The sequence below is a fragment of the Larimichthys crocea genome, chromosome II (genome assembly GCF_000972845.2).
Source record: "Larimichthys crocea isolate SSNF chromosome II, L_crocea_2.0, whole genome shotgun sequence".
NCBI classification, from domain to species: domain Eukaryota; kingdom Metazoa; phylum Chordata; class Actinopteri; family Sciaenidae; genus Larimichthys; species Larimichthys crocea.
In genome coordinates this window covers 2527393-2553166 of record NC_040012.1, presented here as the reverse complement: position 1 = coordinate 2553166, position 25774 = coordinate 2527393, and the positions used below count along the sequence as shown (strand labels likewise).

The window sequence follows — 25774 nt, the reverse complement described above, 5'->3', positions numbered from 1 at the left end:
CTAAGAATTCTGACTTTTTTCTTGAAAATTCTGACTTTTTTCTAAAAATTCTGACCTTTTTTTACTGAAAATTCTGACTTTTTTCTGAGAATTCTGACCTTTTTTTCATGAAAATTCTCACTTTCTTTCTGAAAATTCTGACTTTTTTCTGAGAATTCTGACCTTTTTTTTAATGAAAATTCTCACTTTCTTTCTCAAAATTCAGATTTTTAAACTTAAAATTCTGATTTTATTTCTGGAAATTCTGCCATATTTTTCAGTGGATTCTGACTTTTTTTCCTAAGAATTCTGACTTTTTTCTTGAAAATTCTGACTTTCTTTCTCAAAATTCTGACTTTTTTCTGAGAATTCTGACCTTTTTTCATGGAAATTCTGACCTTCTCAAAATTCTGATTTCATTTCTGGAAATTCTGCCATATTTTTCAGAGAATTCAGACTTTTTTTGACCTGTTCTACTCCAAGAAAATCCAAAGATGATCGATGCTCGGGACGAGAAACAGGTCAGAGGTTTATACTGAAAGGAAATTGGATATCCTGGATAAAATATGAAGTTCAAAAAGTTCAGAGTCAAACTTTATGTAATTATTTTTAGTAAAGTAGAGTGTGGTGGCGTTTTATGGCTGGTAAAAAAACAGTTTTCTGTTTACCTGCAACTGAAAAAAGTTGAATCAACATTTTGTAACTTTTCTACCATAAAATAACATTTTAAACCGACATTTTGATGCCACACTGAAAACTATTTCACTGATTTCGGTGAAACTGGATCATATTTAATGGAGAAAAGGCTGCTCCGCCTCAACTCTCTGTGATTTACAGAGTTTCCTGATGGACAGTGAAGCGTCGCAGCATAAATGCGCCCACACGGACACGAAGTACAACAGTGACACTCTGATCTGAAACTGAAACTGATACAGGAACAATAACAGCAGACATGATGTTCTTCAGTGTGATTATATGTAATTATGGAACTGATGCAGCGGATGGCTTTTTTTCTGAGAATTCTGACTTTTTTCTCAAAATTTTGATTTTTAAACTAAAGATTCTGATTTTATTTCTGGAAATTCTGCCATATTTTTCAGAGAATTCTGACTTTTTTACTGAAGAATCTGACTTTTTTCTCAAAATTATTACCTTTTTTCCTGAGAATTCTGAACTTTTTTCATGAAAATTCAGTCTTTTTTCTCAAAATTCTCACTTTCTTTCTGAAAATCCTGATTTTTAAACTCAAAATTCTGACTTTATTTCAGGAAATTCTGACATATTTTTCAGAGACTTCTGCTTTTTTTTAATCAGAATTGTGACTTTTTTACTGAAAAATCTGACTTTTTTCCTTAGAATTCTGACCCTTTTTTTCATGAAAATTCTGACTTTCTTTCTCAAAATTCAGATTTTTAAACTTAAAATTCAGATTTTATTTCTGGAAATTCTGCCATATTTTTCAGTGGATTCTGACTTTTTTTCCTAAGAATTCTGACTTTTTTCTTGAAAATTCTGACTTTCTTTCTCAAAATTCTCACTTTTTTCTGAGAATTCTGAGGTGAAAGTCAAAAAAGTCGACCAACTAAAGTACAGAAAATGAATCAGAAACTATATCATAATCGATTTACATTTATCTAATTGTTTAAATCAAAGACGATGCTGCATCAAGCCTTTTAAATGAAAGGAATCACAAGTTTTCTGAGTTTTCTTTGATAGTAATCTGATTACTTTAGATTTAAGATTCTTGGAAAAAAACAAAAAGACATTTCAAGGTGTCACCTTGAGCTTTGGACAAGTACAAAAAAAAGATCAAATGATGACCATGGCAACAGTATACTAAACACTTATTAAGTAAATAAACATTATTCATGAAGCACCTTTTAAAAACCAGAGTTACAAGGTGCTGCACAGTGCAAACATAAAAAAGATAAAACAGGAAATAACAATATGAAAACTATAAAAACAGTAAAAAGTCCATAGAAAGCTATAAAAACAGATTACAGGACAAAGTGCTGATAATACAGGAGGTTTTTTTTTGCAGCGTCTTAATTATTTTATGTTGATTTCTTATTTACAAGGAAAGAAAGGCATAAACCGCTGCAGAACTACATTAGAGTTTTTCCCACAGTTAGAAAATATGAACACAGCAGCACATAAGCACCACTTGACCTCTCGAAGTCTGTCAGACGTTTCACATTCAGTCCTGCAAACATTGAAGTGCCTCTTCAGCTCCACTTAACGTTTCAATAACATCAAAACTGTTGATGTTTCCAGTAAAGAGACGGAGAAAAAAAAGAACAATGTTAGAGTACATTTCCACAACACTCTGCTTTCTTTTTCTGCCTCTTTCATTAGCGAGCTCCCCTCAATGTAAGATTCAGCTAAAGCTTTCTGCTCTTATTAGGCGACCTGTCAATCATGATCACACGACACGCTACAGCATGTAAAATTAAACAGAAGACTACATTTTCCACCTCAACTGCTTGTGATTTATGGAGTTTCCTGATGGACAGTGAAGTAAACTGCTGCTGATAGGAAGCAGAGCCGGTGTCGTGCCAGAACCTGAGCCGGACAAGCAGCTTCTACGGAGAAGAGATGGAAGAGGACGCCTGATGGAGGAAGCTATGTAATGTAGCTCTAATACTTACTATGTAGTTGTGAGCATCTGCATTTGGGTGTAGACTAATTAAGTCTGTAAATGTATAAAGTATTTTTGAAATTCTTTCCAGGATCCCTGCGATATATACACAATATTTTTCACTTTGTGTTCTCACTCTAGTTGCTTCAAATTATGATTTATTGGAAGTGTGATTATTCCTGAATCATTTAAAAAACACTTTGCAGAAGTACACACACACCAGCCTGAATGTGGCACGTGTGTGCCGTAAAGCACACCAAGCTCCATTAAAGTGTAAATCTACGTAATATAACATTCATTTTTCTCACCGAGACAAATGAGAGATTATCCGCATGAATGATTTCTGGTGCAGAAAAGCAATTATGTGTAATTACATGAAAAAAAAATGGTGATGAGATAGGGAGGAGTGAGAATGAGAAGCAGCCTGCAGAGATAACTGAAAGTGTTGTATCGGAGCCAGGAGAGCTTTTCTGTTGAACGCTGTACAATCTGAACACTTTCAGCTTGAATCAGCGCTAAAAGACTGATGTATTATTTTCTCACCTGTGTAAGTATTCCCTCAGGTAACTGGAAAGAGCACAGAGAGGTTTTTTGGAGAGGAGCAAACTCTCTGACTGTAATGTCCAGATAATGAAAATGAGATTCATAATGGAGCTTTTTACTGCTGCTTTTACCCAAAGCAAACTACAGCATAATAAAATGCATAAATATGCAGCAGGGCTGGTTTTTGTGCAAATTGGAGACTTTCTACAGTTATTGAATGAATATATGAATATTCATAATGCAGCATTTCACTGATGGCTTTGTCCACAGAAAGCTACAGAATCTGAATTCAAAATGGGAATATATAGAAACTGCAGACAGCACAGTGAGCTGCCGACTGCAGGTTTGACCAGAACGATTTAACTCACTGTGGTTCTCAGTCTAAAGCCATCAGGATGCTTCAACAGAGGCGTCTGTCAGACAGTCAAACAGAAACTCTCCCCTATGCTGGAAAACAGAGCTGTTACTGATACAGGGATCTGAAATGCCTCCGATAGGGTCTAAAATGTGGGATCAGGTGTCAGTGAGTACACGTATGCACCGATCTGATACCACCTTGTGTTAAACACCTGATTAAACCAAATATCAAAGTTTTTGTTGTGTCTTATTCAGTTGGTAAATTCAGGTGACAGAGCAAACAGAGACAGTCAGTATGTTGAATGCTGAATCAGTATTTATGGCCGCCCTGAGGGTCAAAACACAAAATGTTGAAATGCTTAATAATATCATGTTTTCTGAAATATTGTTGTATTTGGTGAAATGTCACACTTTCCGCAATGTTGTCATGTTTTCTAAAATGTTGTCATGTTTTCTGAAATGTTGTCATGTTTTCTGAAATGTTGTCGTGTTTTCTGAAATGTTGTCATGTTTTCTGGAATGTTGTCGTGTTTTCTAAAATGTTGTCGTGTTTCCTAAAATGTTGTCATGTTTCCTAAAATGTTGTCATGTTTCCTAAAATGTTGTCGTGTTTTCTAAAATGTTGTCATGTTTCCTAAAATGTTGTCGTGTTTTCTGAAATGTTGTCGTGTTTTCTAAAATGTCGTCGTGTTTTCTAAAATGTTGTCGTGTTTTCTAAAATGTTGTCGTGTTTTCTGAAATGTCGTGTTTTCTGAAATGTTGTCGTGTTTTCCAAAATGTTGTTGTGTTTTCTAAAATGTTGTCATGTTTCCTAAAATGTTGTCATGTTTTCCAAAATGTTGTCGTGTTTTCCAAAATGTTGTCGTGTTTTCTAAAATGTTGTCGTGTTTTCTGAAATGTTGTCGTGTTTTCTGAAATGTTGTCGTGTTTTCCGAAATGTTGTCGTGTTTTCTAAAATGTTGTCATGTTTTCTAAAATGTTGTCACGTTTTCTAAAATGTTGTCACGTTTTCTAAAATGTTGTCACGTTTCCTAAAATGTTGTCACGTTTTCCAAAATGTTGTCACATTTTCTAAAATGTTGTCGTGTTTTCTGAAATGTTGTCGTGTTTTCTGAAATGTTGTCGTGTTTTCTGAAATGTTGTCGTGTTTTCCAAAATGTTGCTGTGTTTCCTAAAATGTTGTCATGTTTCCTAAAATGTTGTCATGTTTTCCAAAATGTTGTCACATTTTCTAAAATGTTGTCGTAAATTTTCATGTTTTTCGAAAACGTGACAACTAGCGATCCAGCGGCGTTATTCCCATGACCCGCCAGCAGCGTACGGGAGACCAAAGTCTTTGGGTTCCGGGGGGAGTATGGTTGCAAAGCTTTTGCGTTCCAGAAGTCTTCCTGTTAAAGGTGCCATGTTTTACAGTTTTCCAGTGTTCATTTGAAGTTTTGATGTTCATAAGTAATACTTAATAATATCATGTTTTCTGAAAATATTGTTGTATTTGTTGAAATGTCGCACTTTCCGCAATGTTGTCATGTTTTCTGAAATGTTGTCGTGTTTTCTAAAATGTTGTCATGTTTTCTGAAATGTTGTCGTGTTTTCTGAAATGTTGTTGTATTTGGTGAAATGTCGCACTTTCCGCAATGTTGTCATGTTTTCTAAAATGTTGTCGTGTTTTCTGAAATGTTGTCGTGTTTTCTAAAATGTTGTCATGTTTTCAAAATGTTGTCATGTTTTCAAAATGTTGTCATGTTTTCTGAAAACCATAAACGATGCCAACTGTTGTCGTGTTTTCTGAAATATTGTCACGTTTTCTAAAATGTTGTCGTGTTTTCTGAAATATTGTCACGTTTTCTAAAATGTTGTCACGTTTTCTAAAATGTTGTCGTGTTTTCTAAAACGTTGTCACATTTTCTAAAATGTTGTCATGTTTTCTGAAAATTTTCATGTTTTCCGAAAACGTGACAAAATTTAAAAAACATTGTAACAACATTTTGAAACATCACGTTTGTCATCACTTCTGTTGTTGAGTTTTGTGAAACGTGTTTTTAACCCATCATAAGCTTCATATCTGTTTAGTTTTAGGTTTATGTTCTACCCGGCAGCAAAACATCATTATTGCCACTCTGAAAATAAAATTTATTTTGATTTAGTTTCCTCTGTCACTTCTGATTAAAGTGAGTTTCACCCACAAGCCTGTGGAATTTGAAAACATGTGGGTGTCCATTATAGAATAAGCACAACAAACAAAACAAATACTAGAGCTCTTAACTCACATCAGACATCTGAAACTGGTAATTATGAGTCTTTGCTGAAATTAAATCTGAATATAAAGACAGACAAACCAGGAGGTTAATCATGTTCAGGAGAAGCTTTAAATAACTGATGCACTTGCACACGTCGTGCACAAATGTTTCGAGATGTTCACCTTCAACATCATCACATTCGGCTCGTCTACAAGCCGAACGAGTCTGCTGGAGCAAAACAAAGCACAAACATCGTCAGAGCTGCAATAACTGGCAGTAATTAAAGCTCATTTCATGCCGCTGCGATCTGTGATGCTACACATGGAGCTATTTGTCAAAATTAGCTGCGATGTTCACAAGTCCATCACACCTGTCAATCAACATGCAACCTTCCTGGCAGCTGATCAACAACACTGATGCTAACGAACGCCGCAAAAACAAATTGGTTTTCTTCGAGATGTTAATTCTTCATTTTCTATGAAATGAATTGGAAGAAATAATCATTTAATCATCAATTAACCAACCAAACCGTGTTTAAACATCTTCATATGGTGAGTGAACGATCAGAAACATTAAAACATGAACTCACCATCGCCTCGACATCATCATCAGTCTTCAGATTTGAAGTTGTTGTGGCTTTGTTGTTCATCTCTGTTGCCTCCGTCTATCTGAAAACTATAAACAGGAATAAGATTACAATGTTTCGAACATATGATAAACTTATAAAATGCTCCATTACAAAAAGCAGCGTCTGTCTGAGGCTCCTCATCATGTTTCAGATCCAAAAAGTCCCAAAAAAAAGAACAACGATTTGCTTCTTGAACATCTCAACATCTTGTGAACCTTTGAGAGAAGCTTGATCCCAAACTGGGAACCAAGTACATTACATACTGTAAATAAAATATGTATTAGTTAAAGCCTCGAGCAGCTACAGCAAAGTACACGGCAACTCACATTACAGAACATATTTGAATGTTTCTGTAAATAAATGTCGCTTTTGTTTCAACCTGAACTCTAAACTCACTTTATGAGCCGACGGAGCAACAACTTTCTCCTCAGTTTGGAGTGACTTATCACAGTTTGTGGTCCAATTAAGTCCAATAAAGCTGTAACGGTAATCATAACAAAAACCGAGCTATGACATAACTTCTGTCGTGGAAATGAAGCAATAAAAAGAACAACACTCGTTCTGTTTTCTTTGGATGTTTTTTGACTCCGGCAATAAAAAATAAGCAATTCAAAACTTTTCATTCCTTGTTTAGAGAACAAACAGCTGTGAGTTCGATCTTTGGCCGCAGTAATTACATAACCTTGATGTTTTGTTTGTTACAGATGTACTTGCAATAACAATAAAAACTCATAGTGCATCACCGTGCTATAAAACAGGTGTGAGGTTTCCTTTCAGTATGCTGTTATGAAATAATAGTTATCTGTTGCCAACCCTGGTTTAAAGCCTCTGTAACATTATATTATCTTCTTCTTCACCACCTTCTCTGATAAAAAACAGACGTTAGTTAACAAAACCGCACTCAGAGATAATGAGCAGGTTTTCATGAAGCATGTCAAGCTGCGTGGATTCATTTTGATTTGCTGTCGTGGTCCAATAAACCAGCATTCCCCAACCACCGGGCCGCAGACCGGTACCGGTCCGTGGGTCATTTAGTACCAGGCCGCACATAAATATATATATGTTTTATTTTGAAAAATGGCCGGATTCTTTCCCAATTACATCCGTCTTTGCCTCTTGACACAGGTTAAGACAGGTCAAGACGCTCCTCTCGGAAACGTGATACGTTGTTAAGCCCTCAAAGCTTGCAAAATTTTTTTTAAAAACATCTTTGGAAAGCTTCTTCAGCGACCAAAACTAAATTACGGAATAGACTGGACATAAGGAACACACTTCGGGTGTCATTGTCTCCCATTACTCCTAGATGGGACCGGTTCATTGTGGAGAAACAAGCTCAGGGCTTCCACTAATTAAGCATAATGGTGAGTTGTATTTTTATGCACTTTATATTTGTTTTTATGCCGGTCGCATCATTTTATTTCGTTGTATTTACCCCCCACACATTGAAGGGCGGTCCGTGAAAATATTGTCCTACATGAGACCGGTCCATGGTGCAGAAAAGGTTGGGGACCACTGCAAAAAAACATAAAAGCTGAGATTTATCCCTGAGAGAGAGAGAGAGACACATGAGAGAGACACATGAAGAGTGTATGGACTGGGCGGACATAAAGACGTGTTGAAACTCTAACCTCCCTGCAGAAGCAGACAAACCCTCCACTTTTTACATGTGTGCAGTTTTATTCCTACTCAAGGACCCCGGCAGAGTTATAGATTTTCCAGCAGGGAGCAGTGTTAGTGTGTGTGTGTGTGTGTGTGTGAGGGCAGACGCCCGCTGAGGTTTGTCCCGGTGATTTGTTTGTCCTGCCGCCTGTCATTAAAGCAGCCGAGCATGGAGAAACAGTCTGTCTGTCACGAGCCCCTCTGTGGCAGCGCTGAGTTCAGCTTTTCTCCCCCATCCACCACGACTCCGGCTCGCTCGGTCTGCCTCCGTCTATATCTGTCTGTGTTTGTCTTCGCCCGTCTCTCTCTCTCGAGTCGCCTCGTCCATCATGATGCAGACACAATCTCTCCATCTACATTTCAGGCTTTTAGCTGATGCTGTCATGCAGAGAAGCTCATAATATTTGCAGCAGTGCTGGTGTTGCAGCAAACATAAACAAACACTGACAGGAGAAATGTTGGAAGTATAAGTAGACTAAGCATTCAGAAGAAGAGTTACAATTTATCTCAGGTACTGTACTTAAAAACAAATGTTCCTTTGAGAAGAGTTTAATCTGGAGCATGAAGACAATGAGAGGTGAAACATCCTCATGGATTTCCAAAACCTACAAAACATTGTACCTTTTTACTCCATTACAGCTTTAGTTACTTCTCAGATTACTGTTCCTCTCCTTGCCTAGTGTAAAGCACATATCTCCTTTGGTTGTAAATTTGAATATGTCTGATAAACTGAAGGATGAAGAATTTCCTTCATGTGTTTACAAAGCTGAGAACTTTTTAGAGATATGCGTTTCTCACAGCAACAGCGACAAACATATGATGAAGGCTGTGATGCATTTCTGTATATTAAACTAGCCAACAGTCTATGAAGTAGTTTAAAAGGAGCTCAACCAAAACATCTACAGCAGCAGCAAAAATCCAAAATCATGTATAATAATAAAACACTGAATTACGTCTCTTCTGTCTTTTTCTACTCTGTCGTTATGTCCATACAAGCTGCTGAGCCTACTTGCCGAGCTCCAGTTCTAGCACGACACCAGCTCTACCAACGCTCCAGGAAAAACCTCCTTTTCCTGTGGCTGACAAACTGAACTGACATTAGTTAACAACAGCTACATTCCACAGAAATTTACTTTACTGAACCAGAATTTCATTTCAGTTTCACCAAAATCAGTGAAATAGTTGGTGGTGTGCGACTTAGTGCCGTAAAAGAGTTACGTACCCGAAACACAAAGTTACATAGTGTGAGAACAGACAGAGACACCATTCACCTGATTAAACGTCATGGAAAAAAATGGAAAAACAAAATTCATTCATATTCTATAAACAACCTCACGACCTGCTGACGTGCCTCGACCACCCGGGATAAGAACCACGAGGACGCAGTTTATCTCTGCAGCTCGAGATTATCCGAAGCTGTGCACTGGGAATCATCCTGGAGGTGGAGGAGGAAGAGGGAGGCACAGCTCAGTCTATAGGCTCTGCTGCATAAATATACTGCGTAGGGATTCTCGGCACAGTCTCTATTCAAATGGGCAGATTTTCGAGTAGCCATATCAACACACAGCCTTCCCCTGAGCCCGTGATAGATTACTCATGCCAGTTTGGGAATATGTTTCAGTACGTGTGTGCGAATGTGAGTATATACGTATGTTATTACCCTTTATCAGAAACTCTCAGGCCTCCAGGCATTTCATTTACTGTATATATGGATCATTGTCTGACAGCTCAGTCTATATTAAACCTGTTTATTTCCATCCATCTCTCTGAATAATCCCTGAGCTGCAGCAGCGAGCTCCTCTCAGCCAACGTTAGGACGCCGGTCCGTTCTGCCGCGTCTCCTCTCCCATACATTCTCCATGTAATGGCCCTTTCTTTTATGGATGAGATGAGATCTGGGTGCCTGTCTTGCCTTTTGTGTGAAGCTATTCAACTTGTCTGTGCCTGCTCGCCTGCCTTTGCATTGTAGCAGAGACGAAAATCAATTTTGCAACAATTGCAGCAGGACAGTAAAAAGCAGCAGCAGATTGCCTTGAACCCAACCCAACCCAACACACACACACACACACACACACACAAAAAGCAAAGTACTTTATCCAGTATCACAATCGTCAAGATGATGGCGGCCTTCTCTCGAGGGGCGTCGGATGAAAGAGAAAGTGGAAGAAATGGTGTACGAAGATGAAATGACACAGAGGCCACGGAGACTTTACCCGCGATGGTTCATCTTTGTTCAAATGATACAACTCTGAAGTAGTAATTTTATGGGACAAGAGGCGTTTCACGAGCGCTTTGCACCATAAAGATGAACATATTTAGAAACTGAACACGATTAAGCTGAGAATAAACCTGATCAGCCACCGTCGGTAATCAATACACAACCAATAACGAACTGCAATCAATGTCAGACAACCTTATCACACCTTAACATTTACCTAGTGTTGACAAAATATATTAGCAGCTTGAATAAAACTAAAGCTCCCTGCAATGTTCGGGGAAAATATGACACCAAACTCCCAAACAATTACGTGTCCGTAAAAACACATCAATTCAGCATCAATACATATCCCATAAAGACAACCTGTATTTCTGCACAACCTTTTCATTTTGGATTTTGTTGCCTCAACAACTTAAGAAAGGTCACTACCAGCGTTATTTCAGTGGGAGACGACCATATGACTGACATGGGACTCACACCGAACGCGGAACGGAAGCGTAACGGTACTTTGCCCGGCGTCAACTCACACCGGACGCGGATCAGCCGCGGAACGGCAGCGGAGCGAGCCGGCCGTATTCACGCGAGATCACGAGATCACGCGAGAATCCTGGACATACCCGAGACCCCGCGATAAACAGTGTATAAAGAAAACAACAACAACAAACAGCTGACTTTGCTTCTCTGACGTGGAGGAGATTATTAAAAGCATCTGTTGTGTCATAAATGATTGTGTGTTGTTCCACGTCAACAATTAGTCTCTCGTTGAGACCCTTTGATCGATCTTTGATCACCTGGTGCCACCGGTCATGACGTAACGTTGATGTGAAGTTGTAAAAAGCTACATGAACTGAGTATTGTGTTTTATTTTGAAAGGGGGCGGAAGTTTATTACGTTGATTTAAGGCCCGGTTTCCTGTCTGGTGCGCAGTGCTCTGTTGAAATTTACGAGGTTTAGCCGCGGCTCGCGGAAGAAATAGAAATCCTGCGGAAAGCTCGCGCCATGGCGCGGAGAGCCACTTCTGATCCGCTTCCGTTCCGCGTCCGGTGTGAGTTGGCCTTGAGGCGAACTGTTTAAAAAAACTGCTTCCTGTTCGATGCTGAAGAGAGCTCACCTACCTTCTGATAACATGTAACATGTTTGGTCCGATCAGAAGGTCAAGACAAGAAAAAGCGACCATCAAAAGACTCTTACGTACAGGTTACAAAGCAGCTTGCAGGCTAGTGTTCAGGAAAATGTTTGTGTGTCGTCGGGCCGAGTCACGGAAATATTTGTGTTGTTCTTTTGTCCCAATTTACTGTTAACTAATAAATCATGCTTGATCTGTGGAATAAAAGCAATATCACACTCAAGGTCGTGCTGTTATTCTGAATACCGGCACAGCTGCCATTCGGTAATTTAAGATAATCACAACAGCAGTCCATATTGTGTGATATTGCTCGAGTGAAAGTATTTCTACATCACAGAACAGTGAAAATGTTTGCAGAGGTTCATCTGCTTGGACACAGTCATAGGATTGTCCTTGACAAACCATTTTTACAAATACCCTTGAACCGGGGATGTGAATATAGGAGGTGAGTGTGTGGAAGGTTTCATGCTTTAAGATGATTTGAAGCATCTTAAAATGTGAATTCAATCAGCATGCTTTGCAGCAAACTGCTTATTTCCCTGTAAATGTTATCAGAGACAAACACAAGGGTGGAAAAACTGAGCTCAAGAGTAAACAAAAAAAAAAAGGGGATGTCAGTTGTATTTTGCAGAAGGAGGGATTAAACAAGGGAACTAAGACTGACCTGTAATAAAAAGCTGGATGAATCAAAGGGTGTTTTTGTGCAACAGAAAGCTGCTTCTGACGGAATAATTAATGAATATTTACTGCGGGATATCAGACCACCCTACCGTACGGTTTAATGCTTAAATTGAAGAAACCTGGAGAGTCAAAGGCCTCGATATGCAGAGAGAGAGAGAGAGAGATGGGATTAAAACAAAACAAAAGAATAAAAGGCAGTGAAAGCAGAAAAGTGCAAGAAGTGAACAACAAAGAAAAGCTAAAAATCACTGCTGGGGCAGATGCACAATGACATTTTGAATTTAGGGAAAGTACAGATATATGAATTAATCATATATGATGCATAAAAAAAAAAGATTTGTTTCTGCAGACATTTAGTGTTTCAGCTTATTCTGACTGCCAGTTGAAATACCTCCAGACCTTAGATGATCATCTGCGTCATTCAAAAGCCGATTCTGTTACGACGAATTTACGCTTTTTTCCCCCTCAATTTCAATGATGTGTTTGAATTTGGAAAAACTAATTTCTTAATGTCACAAAGGGCTTCAAACACATTTAAAGAGACCAAGCACATCCAGTTTAAATAAAGATTACAGAAGAAGTGTGGTACAAAAGCTGAGGATGAATCATCATCAAAGATTGATTATGGAAAGACGTGTGAACGGTAACATAAAGTAACTTCCATGACTGGCTTCTCCATAGCTGAGGCTCATGGGTATCGTAGTTTGGAGAGGTGGGCGAAAAGAGTTTTCAACACTAAAAGTGACGCAGGAAAATGACTTAAAAAAGTAAAAAAAATAGTTAAGCTAATGACCAGAACATAAACATTTAGAGTTGTCAATGAGACATTGAAGGCGTCATTAAAAGGAAACGTCATAAAAATACTTCAGGGACCAGCGGGTCGTCTCAGAGCTCTGTTGGGAGCATCAAACTTCCCCCACCACAGGGGGTAAATTTATAAAAAGCTCATTAAAGAGAGGGTTTATTTTTGCAGATTGAGCTTTGGTCTAGTGGTGCAGAGATTATCTGAAAGTTTTAATATCTCAGGTGAGTAACTCCTGCCACCACGGGGAGCCTTTAAATCGTCAACATGGTTTTCACCTGGGAGGAAAGGTGATGACGACCCAACTGTGCTAACTGCATAATGAGTTTGGCTGGACCACAAACAAAATCCTTAAAATCACGCCACAGTGGAAGGAATATGCGTGTGTCAGACTAAAACATGCAGGATTTGGAGGACTGAGACTCAAATACAACTTCTGTTTGATCAAAAAGCTGCCACAAGCTTCTGCAAATGTTTTGTACTGACAGCATGAGGGACAAAATTCAAGTACAGTGTCACATGACAACGAACGTTTAGGTCGACCTCACCACTGACTTTGTAATGTAACTAAGCACATTTACTCTGGTTCATACTTGAATGTACGTTCGAGGAACTTACTTACTTTGACCCGCCATGGAGGTTAAATTATTAATTAAATTACAGTATGAATTGCTGTTCATGTTGGTTTATGTTTTGTGAGGTAAAAATGCTCTTTAAATATAAAAAGATCTTCATTTATTAACACAACAATAGCTGTTTGCTTTTGGCCTGTGGTCCACCATTAAGTTTCAGTTTTGGCACCGCTGATTTATGGATTACGAAAATGTTCCTACATACCTCAACTAAATAAATATTTAAAAACCCTGCTGGATTAACACCTCAACTAAATAAATATTTAAAAACCCTGCTGGATTAACTGAAAAGAACAGCCACAACTTTTTAGAGAAATGTGATTCTCACAAAGCAACAGACGTGATCTTAGACCACAGATCTTATAGAGCAGCAATGCATCTGTAGATTAAACTAGGCAGCAGTTTATAAAGTCGTTAAAACAAGCTGAACTTTAAACATCTACAGCAGAAAAAAGTAACATACGAGTTAATGCAGCATGAATATTAACTCCAAAACATCAGATTAAATAGTAAGATGCTAACATGGATCGTTTTACTGCACTATGAGAACTCTTTGATGGGTGGGATGCATTTTGCAGCCAAACTTTCTGCATTCAGGTGCAGCCTGCAGTGTTATGATAGCTTTTAAACTGAAATCCAGACGCCTGATCTGCACACTGCACTGTTTTATTCTTTGTTCTAATGTCCAAGTCTCCCTAAAAAGCAGTTTTGATAAGCTGTTGTAGTGATAGGGCAACTCTCCGATCAGCAGATTTAACACCTAAAAATAGTGTTATTGTTGATGCTTTAGCAAATCGAGATCCAAACATCTTTTCTCTCAGTCTATCAAATACTTTCCGAGCTGTGTAATTTTCCTCTTTATACTTCACTTCCTTCCTCCTTCATTCCTCCTACGATCTCCAGCAGAACGACGATAACTCGTTTACTCAGCTCGGTCCTGTGTAGAAAGTAGATCCCTGCCTCCAGCGAACACTGTCAGGGTTTTATTTTAGAATTAATGAATCAAATATTTCAATATTTGTCGCCGTGTAACTCTGAGGTTGGATCTATAATTCGAATGATTTGCAGGACTTGCCATCTGTCTCGTACCTAGAAGGAAAAAAACTGATTTTGAATTAAATACTTCAGCCTTGTTTCAACTAGTGGAGTGTTGAATTATTGAAGTAATCACTGTGTTATCCTGTCCTGTGACTCGAGGCAGAGTTTGGATTTCAGTACAGTGAGCTGAATATTACAACACAGCCTGAGGTGAGAGGAGGCGAGAGAGGAAGAGAGACAGATACAGTAATATTCAGTTCACTAAGCAGCGCTGACACGTCCTGCTTCCCAACTGAACAATGATTTGAGCTTTTTACGATTTTAGCAAAACTTTCCAAAGATGCAACCTGACACGGAGTTTCAAAGTAAAAGCACAGAAAATCTTCCTCTCATGAAGTCAGCTCTGTTTTGGGATCCTCTGACCTTTCCTAGAGCAGTAAAGAAATTGAAAAAGAAAAGTCCTGAAAGACCTGACAACCTTTCAGGAGTTCAGACACCTCCGTGGAGTAAACAGACATTGAAAGGAAGCTCCTCTCATCCAAACGTGATGGAAAGTGACCTCAGACGAGCTGCAGCTGCCAAATGAATCACGGCGGAGAAAAAAAAGCTTTTGCAAAAACCCCAAAATGGAGGATGAAGATAGAGCTGCCATCAGGACATTTGTTAAAGCTCAAACTCAGGGTTAAACCGTCCCAGAGGAGAGACGCTGACCTGGCTTTGTGACTTTCAGAGAAAGAGTTTTCTTTACCCGTCAAGAAACATGAAGAAAAATAACCCGGTGCTCTCTGCTGAAAAATGTTTGTGGCCACAAAGTTTTCCTTCTGGATTTAACACCTTCTCACTTTGCAACCTGTGCACATGCTTTCTTAAAACATGCAGCAGTCCCGTCACACAGATCAATATAATCAGAGTGAAGTGAGAAGCTCTGTACCTGCAGCTTGTAGCTTTCTTCTGCTTCTTCTTCTTTGCAGGCTACACATAGATGTAAATTTGCATGCTGCCACCTGCTGTGCCGGAGTGTGAAACATTATGGCTTCATGTGTTGTTGACACCAAAATAAATCATTCCAGTATTTGTCCTTAAAGGTCCAGTGTGTAAGATTTAGCTGTACTTTCTGGCAGGAATGAAATATGATATTATAATATGTTTTCCATTAGTGTAAAATCACCTGAAAATAAGATTTGTTGTGTTTTTGCTACCTTACAGAGAGAGTGGACCTTCTCCCTGTCGGTTTTCATTTCTTTCTTTCTTATTCTTTCGTCTAAGTTTTCGTGTACTACTTTTCATCTTTGGCTACTATTATGCATTGTTTCCCTGTTGTGATTGTTTCCATTTTCTAAGTGTGAAGTATTTCAGAGCTGCTGTTTTGAAAAGTTCAATATGAATAAAGTTGTATTATTATTATTATTATTACATCCCTATAGCTTTATTGCCCTTCTCCCATATTTCCAGACATGATTTCATCGTTTCATCTTCAGTTTTACGACACTTTTATTTGATGCTCCTTTTGTTAATGTCTCAAAACTCTCATTTCTTTCAGCTAACCTACAAATATAAATAAAAGGTTTACTATTTTTGAGTGACTCAAGAGATTCCTGGGAAATGTAGTGAAGTGAAAGGCTCCTTTTTAAGTGCAATTACCACATTTGTTCTGGTTTGAAGAGGTTTGATTTGATTAATTTTAAGACAACTGCTACTCCCTGGCAGAAAGCAACATTCAACAGTTCGTGGACAAACATTTGTCTACCAGGAGTGGGGTTTGAACCCACGTGGGCATTTGCCCATTGGATCTTAAGTCCAACGCCTTAACCACTCGGCCATCCTGGTTACATTGTCTGCTTGCCCAGCTCCAGTTCTGGCACGACACTGTCGTCATGTCCCTGCACCAGGACTGAAAACCTTCTCTTCCCAGACAAACTGAACACTGGCTGACAAAAGAGCTTTTCCCTAATCCCTGAAAGTTTCTCTTTCATGCCAGGAAGGAGAGGGCGAGGCAAGGAAGTTACAATCAACAACTTACTACTGCTAGATGCCACTAAATCACACACATGGATCCTTTAATTATAATTACTGCACTTGCAATCATTAAAAACTCCTGAACAATAATATATATATGGATGCAGTTAATTTGATGTGACTCTGTCCTTTAAACTTTAACACATTATAGAAGGCCAGAGCAGGATCTGTAATGATAACGGGATTTGATTTGATTAATTTTAAGACGACTGCTACTACCTGGCAGAAAGCAACATTCAAGAGTTGGTGGACAAACATTTGTCTACCAGGAGTGGGGTTTGAACCCACGTGGGCATTTGCCCATTGGATCTTAAGTCCAACGCCTTAACCACTCGGCCATCCTGGTGTTTTTGTATCTGTCCGATGTGATGAATTTAGTGAAAACTTATAACAGGGAGTTATGTTTATATGTTCTGAAATTAAATGTGAAGTTTAACTTGAACTTGAGTTCACATCAGTCCTCTGGCCCATCTCCAGCTCCTGATCCCAACCCTCACCTCACCTGCACCCATGGCCTCACACTCCTGCACCTTCCTGGTCACCAAATAAACCTTTTTCCAGCAGTTCACCGCCCTCCGCCTGGCCTCCAGCATCAGTCGTTTACCCCTCAGCTGTCAATCACCTGCAGCTCCAGCCGTGGATCCAGCAGAGCGGTCGCTCTGTTTTCCACCTCAGGCAGCAAAACCAATTAGTGTCTCTGACAGTGAGCCTCAGAGCTTCTCCACAAGTTTCCAAACTCTTGTTTTTAGTTTCTTCTCCCTGTGACCACAAAACAATCTCGTCCATTGACCCGCGTCAACGCAGGTCAGGCAGAGAGGAGACGCTGCAGGAGAAGTTGTGATTTATTTGTCCCCCAGACTGTCCAAATCGGACCATGTTCGTCCTGGTTTGTGTTTCCAGAAAGGCCAGTTTTCACTCTCTGATGTGTTTCTTGCATTTTCCTGACTTCATTTTCACACAGAAAAAAATCCCCACAGAGGAGGATGGTACACTCGCAGCAGAGTTTTCTACATTTGAGATGAGACCAGACACAAATGACCCTCGTGTAGTTGTTAATTTCCATTAGCACCATGTGTCTGTTTTTATTTGCATATGAAATCTGTTTTATTGTTCTCTCATGAGCCATTCAGCTCTGTGGCATTTAGAAAACGCAAGTTTTCACTTTTGATTCCATTTGGCAAACGCGACGGGAGCGGTTAGTGTGATTGTTTCAGCCGGAGAAGAGACAGCATGACAAAATGTAAATGTAGCAACAGTAAAACATCACAGTATCCGTTGTGTTTCCCTTTGAACGATCTCCTCAGTATTAGAGACGTGGGAAACAATCCTCTAATTGTTGGGAGAGCCAGTAATTAAATTGAATTTGCTGAAGCTTTCCACTAACAAAGACAAACCCTGAAGTATCATGTGAAAGATGTACACCTGAGCAAAAAACGCTGCAGCGCTTTCATCTACACTGATGTCAGTTTTTATGCTGGTTCATAATAAAAAGGGAATTCCTCTCTACTTGATATTAAAACTGTGTTATGGTGTGGAGGACAGGCAGGTACAGATAATGATTTGTTAGAGAAAGAGCTGAACTGCAGTGTGCAGCAGAAGGAGCAACATTAGCACTAACTTTGTTTTGTTTTTTGGCCACCTGGCAAATATACATCTAATATATATATCTCTATATTTATCCATCACTCTGTTACACTTTTAACTATACTTTGCATTACTCTGTGTGGCTTTCTGCGAGAAATATGACTGTAGTTTACAACTTGTTTTATCTCGCAGCTGTGACTCGTTACAAGCCAAGTTATGTCCGGTATAAACAGCTGTTGTTCATGAGTTTCTATAGGGAGATCTTTTGATAACTTTCAAAGAGAGTATAAGGGCCTGCTCATCGTTATGGGAGGATAACAGCAGATCTAAGGTTAGACAAAGCAGAGACTCTGAACTACTTTGAACTTGGTATTCTTCGTGTGTTGTTCCTGTAGTGCTGTACGTGTCCTCATATATCATAGAAATTGGTATTGGTGCAGTTTCAGAGTGTAATCCCACTGTGGTAAATATGGACAGCTCTACACGTGTACTCTGCTCTGATTACAGTACTTATGATCAAAAACTAGTGAGTCAACAACACAAGACACTCCGCTGCGTCTGCCAGCTAATATTGCTTTCTTTTTTCAGCTCGCCGTCTGTCTTTTTATTTCACCAAGCACTGAAAGTCGGTCTCAGATTTACTCTCTTGTCTGGCGGCTTCTTGCTCACTCCTTCCCTCCCTCTGTCAACGTCCTCTTCAGTCTTTTTTTTTTTATATTTAGCTGACACTTTTCATCCAAAGCAACTTGGGGTTCAGTATCCTGCCCAAAGAGACTACAACATGCAGACTGGAGGAGCCGGGGATCGAGGCACCGATCAGCTGATTGGGGGAAGACTCGCTCTACCTCCTGAGCCAGAGCCACCCCAGAAATAGAGCTATACAACTGCTACGGGAAAGCAACATTGAACAGTTTGTGGACAAACATTTATCTACCAGGAGTGGGGTTCGAACCCACGTGGGCATTTGCCCATTGGATCTTAAGTCCAACGCCTTAACCACTCAGCCATCCTGGTGTCTGTGCTCCACATCATTAAGTAATTATAAAGGCGCCCAGAGCCTGGTTACATTGTCTGCTTGCCCAGCTCCAGTTCTGGCACGACACTGTCATCATGTCCCTGCACCGGGACTGAAAACCTTCTCTTCCCAGACAAACTGAACACTGGCTGACAAAAGAGCTTTTCCCTAATCCCTGAAAGTTTCTCTTTCATGCCAGGAAGGAGAGGGTGAGGCAAGGAAGTTACAATCAACAACTTACTACCGCTAGATGCCACTAAATCACACACATGGATCCTTTAATTATATTTACTCCACCAAATCATTAAAAACTCCTGAACAATAGTATATATATGGATGCAGTTAATTTGATGTGACTCTGTCCTTTAAACTTTAACACATTATAGAAGGCCAGAGCAGGATCTGTAGTGATAACGGGAGGTAAAAGGCAATAACAAGGGCATGTTTGTGGAGTTTTAAAGCTTTTTTTCTGTTTATCATGATGGACAGGTGAGTCACAACGCCGGAGGGAGTTTGTTTCAATGAGCACTATCTATTTCTGACTCCATATCCACAAGAGAGAGACAGAGGCATCAGTCTGTGGGTGTAATGTTGCAGATTGCTCTCCCTGATTGGAGGCCCAATCTGCAAAGAGAGGAAGGAAGGAAGCCAGAAAAGTACATATGGGATGGAAAGAGGGGAGATAATGACAGGAAGCGGACACCACATCCACACTCAGCCTAGGGTAAAATGAACATGGAAGGTTTTCCAGCATCTCTTCAGGCTTAAAATAAATGCCAAATGACTTGGAGAAGACGGGGAGGTGGAAACATCACCAGGGAATCTTTATTTGATGCCACGAAAAAAAGAGAGCGGGAGAGAGGAAGAGGGATAAATGGAAATACCCCGGGGAGCTACACAAAGGGAAAAGTAAAACTGTCCCCCCATTCACCTTGACAGACTTTCTCTGGATTCTTCCTCCTCTGACAATTTTCTCTTTCTCCCTTCCTCGCTGACGTCCACGTTCTCACATCAACTCTTCTTCTTGCCATCCTCCTCTTCCCTCCTTCCTCCACGGTCCTCTCTTAAAATCCCTTCTCCTCTTTTTTTTTTTTAAAATTCCCAAACTTTCCAGCTGTACACTTGTAGATATGCACATTAAACTTCATGCACATTTATTTTTTTAAAGGTTTGTAGGTGGCTGCTAAAAGCTGTTCATCCCATCGAGTTCCAACTTTTGGTTTATTTATATTTCTGTTAATCGGATTTATGTCTCAAACGTCTTCACGACACTTAAGAGGTCACGAGCTTTTCGGATGAATGAAATGAGGACGTGCTATTTTGAGAGTTAAGAATGTTTTCCCTATTGAAACCGATTCGATCATCGACGAACTGGATCAGAAGTTTAACTTCAGCTTGTTGGCATCAAAAGCTGCTGTACGGCAGAAATCTGTGATGTGGCCATGTTCAAATAAACAGGTCAAATCAATACAGGAGGTTAATGATGGCTGTCTGAGTGAAGATTTGTTAAAAGGTCAATGCTTTTTCTTTCTCTCTAGTGTTGTGTCTGATTTATTTGCATATAATAACGCTGAGGCAACACAGACTCCTGGAAATGACATTTATTATTACATTTTTTTATAACTTTTAAAAGAAACTTCCCGCTGGATTATGTCATAACGTGTACTCGGGTTTCAGTTAAAGGTGCGGTTAGAGATTCTGGAAAAAAATCCAATCCTGACAAATACTAACGTTACATCGTGGGTTTGCAAACCGTCGCTGAAGTTGCTGCAGCTCAGCTCACAGCAGAGAGGACGATCTGTTTCCAGCAGCTAACATCACATCAGCAGCATGTTTTGGCAAAGTAGAAAGTAAGCTGAACGTCTGAAGGTATTATGATGTTTCTTTAAATATAAATCCTGGTTACAAACACCAGATTTGCTGGATCTAATACAAAATGTGTTGGGTAAGAATCACATTACCTAGAATAACTCTTTGACAGTGCAGCTGCATTAGAATATGATGATATATAAAATGATTTACTTTGAATTTTTCTCACCTATTCAATCACCGGGAGGTGTCACGACTCAGAAACCTGTGGATCACGTCACGTCTATTCTTCATACTGTCTATAATTAAAACCTATTAAAAAGCTAACCTTGGACCGGCAATGTTTCTGTTTCATACCTGTTCTTCACCTTTATGTTGAAATGTTGAGGTATTTACAACTTTCTTTGATTTAACCAAAGAGTTTCAAGATTATTTTGAGCGGTATTTGCTGTGCAGAAACATCTGGTGAGCTAATGATCAGACAAACCGCTCCAGGCTGCAGCAGCAGCTCTGATCTCGGCTGCAGCAGCTCTGATCTCGGCTGCAGCAGCTTCTGGATGAAGTCGAAATGCACAGCGCCACCTAAACACCAAAACCTCCGTCTGCCAACTCTGAAATGATTAATGGAAATGTTTCACAGCTCCTGTGACACACAAAGAGAGGAGTTAAAAGAGATGATGGATGAATTAAACACATTCTTCCAGGAGTGACAACAGTTTCTATAAGAGCAGGAAGGAGACAAAGGGAAGGGCTGACAGAAGAAGGGATGAGGAGGTGAGAGAGGACAGCGAGGAGGAGAGACATGGCTTCAGAGGCTCAGAGACACAGTTGGAAGTTCATTCATTCGCCTGTCTGCTGATAGAAACATCACGGCTCTGTCCTCTGTGACTGAAGGCCTGCTATCAGCCGGCTGCAGCCGGTTACGGTTACGGTAAGAAAAAAAAAAAACGTGTGTGAAGCAGAAAGAAATTCACAGTCGAGGTTCAGCAGCTCAGAATTAAAATACCTTCATTCTGCGAGGCTGATTCTCTCTTTCATGGCCGTTTTTAGGCGCCCGAGATGATCCATCCGGGTCAGAACAATCAGATTGGAAATGTGTCTGAGAATAAACACGTTCACAAGGTCAAACACACACACACATAAACAAATAATAAACCCGCTATCATGCAGCAGAAAGAAGTCTGGATCACTAATTATAATCAGTGTTTGCTTAAGGAAAAACAAAGCAGCGCTATATATATATATATATATGAGCGCAATATGCTAATACAACCTTAAGATAGTATATTCAATTTCTACAGCTGCTGTCTAAGCATTGCTCTGCTTATTAAAAAACAATGTCGATGTGCTGTGTGGCAAAGAAAAACTGTAAAGGTCAGACGGAGATTGGGAAACTTTCTGTAAAATATCTCAACCATTAAAGAAGATTTACAATTCTAATTAGTACTCTCCGCCAATAAACACAGACGATTTGCATACTGTTTGATCGCTGGGACAAAGAAAACGATGTTCTTTCTATTAATGCGTGTTTACTAATTAGTAAATTACAGTATAATGAGTGTGCTGACAGGATGCAGTGATAGGAGAAATCTGCAAGACTAAAACAAGCAACATAATTATGTGTTAATTATTTTGTATTGAATCATATCTTTTGGTATAAGGGAGTTAAAATAAAAAATAAATATCTGAGTCTTTATTTATAAACTGTACTCTGTGTTACCGCCTCCTCTTCTTACTTATTGTTTAGTCTTAATGCTAAGCTACACTAAGCAGCTGCAGGTTGTAGTTTCACACTTACCCTGCAGACGTGACGTTGGCGTCAGTCTTCCAATCTAACTCTGTGCTAGACGACAAAATGTTGAAATATTTAATTTGGCGTTCCTCCGTCAGTCATCACCTCTGTTATGAGAATCGACGTGACACTGCAGAAATCTAAATTAAATCCCCGACCCGAGAAAAAAAAAAACAGAATAATCGTCATATTTGTGTCTTTTTTTTTTTCCGTGGATCCTAATCAGCACATTCTGTGTTGACGCGTTTGCAGAAAAACACTCAGCCGAATTGATTAGGATCACTTCAGGCTGCTCCGATTCATTTGCACTCACAGCCGGTACAAAGACCCAATCTTCAGGAGATTGGAAGGCCGTGATTAGTGTCTCTTCTGAAATTGAATGTGGGTTTTTTTTTTTCCAAAGAATCAGGACATGGAGCACAAACTAAAAACAATAATGCATTAGAATAATATGAAATAAACATAGAGCAGTCCCTGAAAAACCCTTCAAAAGACTCCCTGTAACATGATTACTCACTCTAAGCATCATTAGCACCATTATCTCCCCCTTGAATCCTGTAAAGAGCTTTTTAATAATACTCCTTTTAAATCATATTAGCTGTAATTATTTGTTCCGATTGTGAGCAGTTAATTAGGACTGAGTGGGAGGGGGGGATCTGGGGTCTTGGCTAGCGAGGCGACATATCAAACGATGGATTAAGACTCTTCTGCTTGCACACAGACAGCGGGTGAAAGATTACCCATGAGCCTCAGGCGCCGGGGCGGATGCATGCACAGACAGAGTCGTGGGTGGTCAGCGAGTTGACACAGTAACAAGCTGTGAGCCAGCGGCCTTCTGGGAAGAGGTGGCCATAACAGACTGCAGGCTGTGTGGAAAACAAACACTCTGTGATTAATGGCTGCTGCTGGTTTTACAGCAGCGAGGAATATAAAAGCAAATGATATTATAGAGAGAGGCAGAGAGGTTTCTGGTATTAGAACACAAGAATAACGGGTATTATAGGATATAAATAGAGCTTCAGAGTCATTTGTTGATCCGTGTGGTTTGGTATTGGGCTGCAGAGTAATGAGAAGGTCTGGGAAACTAAACAGAAATGGCCCAACAAAGGGCCGCGCTGAGGAGATGTGAGGCTCCTGGGAAATCAACATAATGAAACCTTCTCACCTGAAAACACAGACCGCCGGGCCGCAGAGTGATTGCCTTTCATCCGGCTGTCTGGATCAGATGGAAAAATGAGCTGACGACGGTGTGGACAAACACAGAGGCTCCTGAGCGGGGAGGATTAAAACGGCCTGTAAAGATCTACCGGCGGTGTTAGACTAGAACTGCTCCGGTACTTCAGTCCTGATCCACTCAGGCTCATGCTCAGACAGTCCTGAATGTTAAAAGTAGGTGGAGAAGTTCATGAGACGTGCGTTTGCCAAACTAATCAGTTAGTCCACATCCAAGAAGTCTTACCTGTTATAAAACTGAAACATTGGGCCCTAATTTATAGAGCGTGGGCTAAAGTACGTTTAGGACGTGTCCAACTCCACTTTTGATAGTTCACTAACAAAGATCATGCCAATATGAATATGTATCGATGTGAAAATGCTGCAGAAACAACAATGACGGTGTAGCTCAAGTGTAAGATGGGGACTGTGGTTAGATAACTCACCTTTGTGTGGCTCGACTACAACTGTGGTTTCTCATCAACCAAAGTCGTGGCGATTGTTTTCAGACAGTATGTTTAAGTTTCAGAGAAGACCCGGTTGGTTTAGCTGATGCACACCTAACTTCTGTTAAAGAGTAGCACTCAGCTTTTCTTTAGGAAACATCTCACTGTCTGTCACAAAGTGCACGAGTCTCAAACTCTCTCTTACATTCTTGCATTATTATTATTAGACTTGAGCCGGCTGAAACTGCTCACTCACACACAGAGCAGCTCTCTGTCTCTCCCTGTCACTCGGGTTCGCAGCTCTTTTCCGTTAACGTTTCTCTCATTTGACTTCATAACTGCATGTGTTGTACTCATTGTTGCAAAACTTATGTTATGTAAATAGTTTGTTTGTCATCGTGATCAAAACCATTGATCTGAAGCTCAATGCTGATGCTGTCCTGTAAATACTTTTCTAATCAGCAATAAATAAAACAATTTCTGATCAACCCAAATTAACTGCATGCTTAAAATAACATTCCAACATTAACAGATACAGATACAGATACAGATACAGATACAGATACAGATAATGCTGTACTCACTCATCCCTAATTATTATGTCGATTCTTCTCCTGGTATATAGGGATGGGAATCGAGAACCGGTTCTCAACAAGATGAGAGAGAGAGTCTGGCTGGCTCAGAGTCTGGCAGCTGTACTAGTACTCGGTCCAGTTCACTACCTCCTCTAGAATGTGCTGATCAAACTGTTTGTTCTCCTTTTTTCCCCAAATGAGAATCGATAAAGAATCGAATCGTTAAGCAGAATCGATAATGGAATCGGAATCGGAAAAATCTTATCAATTCACATCCCTACTGGTGTATACTGCTGCTGACCAATGATATGTTGTTGCTGCCACAATTTAAAATCTTTCACTAGAAGCTACTGTGTGTAAAACTGCTCTACAGTGTCATGCGCTGTGTCTTAATTTGCATACTGTGCTTTCATAATTACAGCTGCTGTTTTGAGTACATTAGCATGTTCACACTGTCACAGTGTACTGCGAGTACCTGGATGGTTCACTCGTAACTCATAACGTTTAAAAAGTTGGGGGGATCGCTGGACGCTTCCTGCTCTCAGTGGTACGCAGCTGAAGGGATTGTGAAAACGGCGACTGAGGAAAGACGATGCTTTACATTTATATTTATATTTATATAGAGTCAAACGCTGACGCTAATGCTCCGGTTGCAATTTGGCAAAGGGAAAAAGTCGTAAAATGTGCACAACGGCTGTACTTGAATTGTGACAGCACGACTCTGTACTAATGGAAATATCCTGAAACACAAAATAATACATTTAATTATTTATTACAAGAAGTGGCA

General features: G+C 39.8%; 1 long non-coding RNA gene and 3 other non-coding genes across 5 annotated transcripts; all 4 read right to left on the bottom strand.

Annotated features, from left to right (window-relative positions):
• Positions 1 to 1786: 1786 nt before the first annotated feature.
• LOC113747939 (uncharacterized) lies at positions 1787 to 15369 on the bottom strand. Of its 2 annotated transcripts, none has more exons than XR_003464005.1 (3): positions 15250 to 15369; positions 6344 to 6429; positions 1787 to 2237 (listed from the first exon to the last, which is right to left on the bottom strand). It is a non-coding gene; the product is annotated as an uncharacterized LOC113747939 (long non-coding RNA). The 2 variants fall into 2 exon arrangements; XR_003464006.1 differs by lacking the exon at positions 1787 to 2237 and adding an exon at positions 5528 to 6229.
• A 913-nt stretch (positions 15370 to 16282) lies between these two features.
• trnal-uaa (transfer RNA leucine (anticodon UAA)) lies at positions 16283 to 16365 on the bottom strand. Its single transcript has one exon. It is a non-coding gene; the product is annotated as a tRNA-Leu (tRNA).
• A 452-nt stretch (positions 16366 to 16817) lies between these two features.
• trnal-uaa (transfer RNA leucine (anticodon UAA)) lies at positions 16818 to 16900 on the bottom strand. Its single transcript has one exon. It is a non-coding gene; the product is annotated as a tRNA-Leu (tRNA).
• A 2169-nt stretch (positions 16901 to 19069) lies between these two features.
• Positions 19070 to 19152, bottom strand: trnal-uaa (transfer RNA leucine (anticodon UAA)). The gene has a single exon. It is a non-coding gene; the product is annotated as a tRNA-Leu (tRNA).
• Positions 19153 to 25774: the final 6622 nt, after the last annotated feature.